Source organism: Bubalus kerabau, chromosome 19 (genome assembly GCF_029407905.1).
Source record: "Bubalus kerabau isolate K-KA32 ecotype Philippines breed swamp buffalo chromosome 19, PCC_UOA_SB_1v2, whole genome shotgun sequence".
NCBI lineage: Eukaryota > Metazoa > Chordata > Mammalia > Artiodactyla > Bovidae > Bubalus > Bubalus kerabau.
The window spans coordinates 58,686,340-58,691,239 of NC_073642.1; positions in this window are offsets into that span (position 1 = coordinate 58,686,340).

The following is a 4,900-nucleotide window of genomic DNA, read 5'->3' on the forward strand; positions in this document are numbered from 1 at the left end:
GTTTCTAGTGAATCTATGGAGAAGGCAATGGCACCCCACTCCAGTACTCTTGCCTGGAAAATCCCATGGACGGAGGAGCCTGGTAGGCTGCAGTCCATGGGGTCACTAAGAGTCGGACATGACTGAGCAACTTCACTTTCACTTTTCACTTTCGTGCATTGCAGAAGGAAATGGCAACCCACTCCAGTGTTCTTGCCTGGAGAATCCCAGGGATGGGGGAGCCTGGTGGGCTGCCGTCTGTGGGGTCACACAGAGTCGGACACGACTGAAGTGACTTAGCAGTGAATCTAAAAATTTTTTTTATTAAAAATAAAATATTAGCATAAATATGACAAATTAAGATTTGATGGCAGTGAAAGTGAAAGTCACTCAGTCGTGTTCCACTCTTTGTGACCCCATAGACTTTACAGTCCATGGAATTCTCCAGGCCAGAATACTGGAGTAGACTTTCCCTTCTCCAGAGATCTTCCCAACCCAGGGATCAAACCCAGGTCTCCTGCATTGCAGGCAGATTCTTTACCAGCTAAGCCATTGATGGCAGTGGGCAGAGGCAAAATTAGTGTTTATGGCACTAATTTTTTTTATATTTCTTTGCTGAGAATACTTCATTAAACAATACCAGCACCAAAAAGCTTAGAGAAGATTTTTCAGAACATTATAGCATTGAAATTAAGGGAAAAAGGAGTTTCAAAAATGAATAGGGAGATATTTGATACGTGGAATTAGTCACCAAGAGATAAGATAATTGTAATTGACTATTAGGAAATTATTAGTGACTACTGAAAGAAGCTGTTTCAACAAGGAGTTGATAATGGATTGGATGCTGAGAAAATGGAGGCAGTGGGTGGGAAAATGGAGATCACTTATTCAGTGATGACAAGTACACCATTTCCAGGATGTAAAATTTATTCATGTCTGTGAGCACAGTGGAACAATCCATTGAAAAAATATAGACTTAAAATGCTGGAAAGAGAGGATGATTAACAGCAGCATTTATAATTAGAGGTATAGATTAAGAAGAAAAGGGCCCTTCACCTGGCAATGTAGAGGGGCACTACTTCTGAAATGGAAGAAAAGAAAGAGAGAAAGGTTAATATTGATCAGTGGAGACAAGGAAATATGAAGGAGTTCATATTTGTTTCTTTGAAGCAGTAAGTCAGGCCATCTGACTAAGGGATATGATTCAGTTTAGTGAATTAGCCCAATGGACATGTTAGGAGGCTGAGCTTGTAAAAGCCTCGGTTGATAATTAGGGTATCAGTAACATGGATGATTAACTGAAGCAACAGATACTAAGACAAGGTGATAAGAATACACAGAAGAACTATACAAAAAAGATCTTAATGATCCAGATAACCATGATGGTGTGATCACTCACCTAGAGCCAGACATCCTGGAGTCTGAAGTCAAGTGGGCATTAGGGAGCATCACTACAAACAAAGCTAGTGGAGGTCATAGAATTCCAGCTGAGCTATTTTCCAAACCTAAAAGATGATGCTGTGAAAGTGCTGCACTCAATATGACAGCAAATTTGGAAAACTCAGCAGTGGCCACAGGACTGGAAAAGATCAGTTTTATTCCAATACTAAGGAAAGACAATGCCAAAGAATGTTTAAACTACTGCACAATTGCACTCAACTCACATGCTAGCAAAGTAATGCTCAAAAGTTTCCAAGCGAGGCTTCAACAGTACATGAACTGAAAATTTCCAGATGTTCAAGCTGGATTTAGAAAAGTCAGAGGACCCAGAGATCAAATTGCCAACATCCGCTGGATCACAGAAAAAGCAAGAGAGTTCCAGAACAAGATTTACTTCTGCTTTATTGACTATTTTATTGACTATGATCCTTTGACTGCATAGATCACAACAAACAGTGGGAAATTCTTAAAGAGATGGGAATACCAGACCACCTGACCTGTCTCTTGAGAAATCTGTGTGCAGGTCAAGAAGCAACAGTTAGAACTGGACATGGAACAACAGACTGGTTCCAAATTGGGAAAGGAGTATGTCAAGGCTGTATATTGTCACCCTGCTTATTTAACTTATATGCAGAGTACATCATGAGAAATGCTGGGCTGGAAGAAACACAAGCTGGAATCAAGATTGTTGGGAGAAATATCAAGAACCTCAGATACGCAGATGACACCACCCTTATGGCAGAAAGTGAAGAGGAACTCAAAAGCCTCTTGATGAAAGTGAAAGAGGAGAGTGAAAAAGTTGGCTGAAAACTCAACATTCAGAAAACTAAGATCATGGCATCCGGTCCCATCTCTTCATGGGAAATAGATGAGGAAACAATGGAAACAGTGACAAACTTTGTTTTTTTGGGCTCCCAAATCACTGTAGATGGTGACTGCAGCCATGAAATTAAAAGATACTTGCTCCTTGGAAGAAAAGTTATGACCAACCTAGACAGCATATTGAAAATCAGAGACATTACTTTGCTGACAAAGGTCCATCTAGTTGAAGCTGTGGTCTTTCCAGTAGTCATGTATAGATGTGAGAGTTGGACCATAAAGAAGGCTGAGCATGGAAGAATTGATGCTTTTGAACTGTGGTGTTGGAGAAGACTCTTGAGAGTCCCTTGGACTGCAAGGGGACCCAACCAGTCAATCCTAAAGGAAATCAGTCCTGAATATTCATTGGCCATCTGTTGTGGAGCTGACTCATTGGAAAAGACCCTGACTCTGGGAAAGACTGAAGGCAGAAGGAGAAGGGGACGACAGAGGATGAGATGATTGGATGGCATCACCAACTTGATGGACATGAGTTTGAGCAAGCTCCAGGAGTTGGTGATGGACAGGGAAGCCTGGCCTGCTACAGTCCATGGGTTTGCAAAGAGTTGGACATGACTGAGCGACTGAACTGACTAAACATGGATGATTTAAGGCTTTGAGGGGTCTGAAACCGTTGAAACTAACCTTAATGAAATGGGTACGCTTGAATGGCTTGGACAGTAATGCAGAAAAAAAAAAAAAAAGCAAACACTCATATGTGCCAGTGACTCTTCTAGATTATCCTATATCATTTTTTTTTATCCTATATCATTTAACAACAGGGATTGTTCAGATCCTTTGTTTTAAAAATTCTATTGAAGTGTAGGTGATTTACAGTGTTGTGTTTAATTTCTGCTATACAGTAAAGTGATTCAGTTATATATTCTTTTCCATTATGGTTTATCACAAGATATTGAATAGAGTTCCCTGTGCTATACAGTAGGACCTTATGGTTGATCCATCCTACATATAGCAGTTTGCATCTGTTAATCCCAGACTCCCAATCCTTCCTTCTCCCACCCTTTTCCCACTTAGCAATCACAAGTCTATTCTCTATATCTAAGTCTGCTTTTGTTTTGTAGATATGTTCATCTGTGTCATATCATCAATTCCACACATAAGTGATATATGAAATTGTCTCTTTCTGACTTACTTCACTTAGTGTGACCATGCATCCATGTTGCTGCAAATGGCATTATTTCATTCTTTCTTATGACTGAGTAATATTCCATTTTGTATGTATATATACTGCATCTTCTTTATCCATTCATCTGTCAATGGACATTTAGGTTGTTTCCATGTCTTGATTGTTGTAAATAGTGTTGCTGTGAACATAGGGGTGCATATATCTTTTTGAATTATAGTTTTGTCTATTCTGTGTGTTCATTTAATCTAAATAACAACCTTTGATGTAGCTCTGTTATCATGTGCATTTTGCAGGCGAGGAAATTGAGATATGGGGAAGTAACTTGTTCAAGGTCACACCCAGGCAGAGCTGGAATTCAAAACCAGGCTGCCTGACTCAACCTGTTCCCCTTAACAATATTATACTTTCTTAATGTAGCAGTAGAAAGTTTAATAAAGAGATGGGGAAACCAGATCACCTTACCTGTCTCCTGAGAAACCTGTTTGTGGGTCAAGAAGCAACAGTTAGAACTGGATATGGAACAATGGACTAGTTCCAAATTGGGAAAGGAGTACATCAAAGCTGTCTATTGTCACCCTGCTTATTTAATTTCTATACAGAGTTGGACTTCCCTGGTGGCTCAGACGGTAAAGCATCTGTCTACAATGTGGGAGACCTGGATTCGATGCCTGGGTCAGGAAGATTTCCTGGAAAAGGAAATGGCAACCCACTCCAGTACTCTTGCCTAGAAAATCCCATGGATGGAGGAGTCTGATGTCCATGGGGTTGCAAAGAGTTGGACACGACTGAGCGACTTCACTCACTCATGCAGAGTACCTCATGTGAAATGCTGGGCTGGATGAAGCACAAGCTGGAATCAAGATTGCAGGGAGAAATATCAATAACCTCAGATATGCAGATGATACCACTCTAATGGCAGAAAGTGAAGAGGAACTAAAGAGCTTCTTGATGAGGGTGAGATAGGAGAGTGAAAAGTTGGCTTAAAACAACATTCAAAAAACTAATATCATGGCGTTCAGTCCTATCACTTCATGGCAAATAGAAGGGGGAAAATTGGAAGCAGTGATAGATTTTATTTTCCTGGGTTCCAAAATCACTGTGGACAGTGACTGCAGCTATGAAATTAAAATGCTTGCTCCTTGGAAGGAAAGCTATGGCCAACCTAGACAGTATATCCGAGAAGGCAATGGCACCCCACTCCAGTACTCTTGTCTGGAGAATCCCAGGGACAGAGGAGTCTGTTGGGCTGCTGTCTATGGGGTCTCACAGAGTCGGACACGACTGATGCAACTTAGCAGCAGCAGCGGCAGACAGTATATTAATAAGCAGAGACATCACTTTGCCTATAAAGGTTCCCATAGTCAAAGGTATGGGTTTGTTCTCCATTATTAAGACTTTGGCTTTTACTCTGAATGAAATGGGAAGCTATTACTGTAGGGTTCTGTGCTGAGAAACAGGATGTTCTGTCTTAGATTT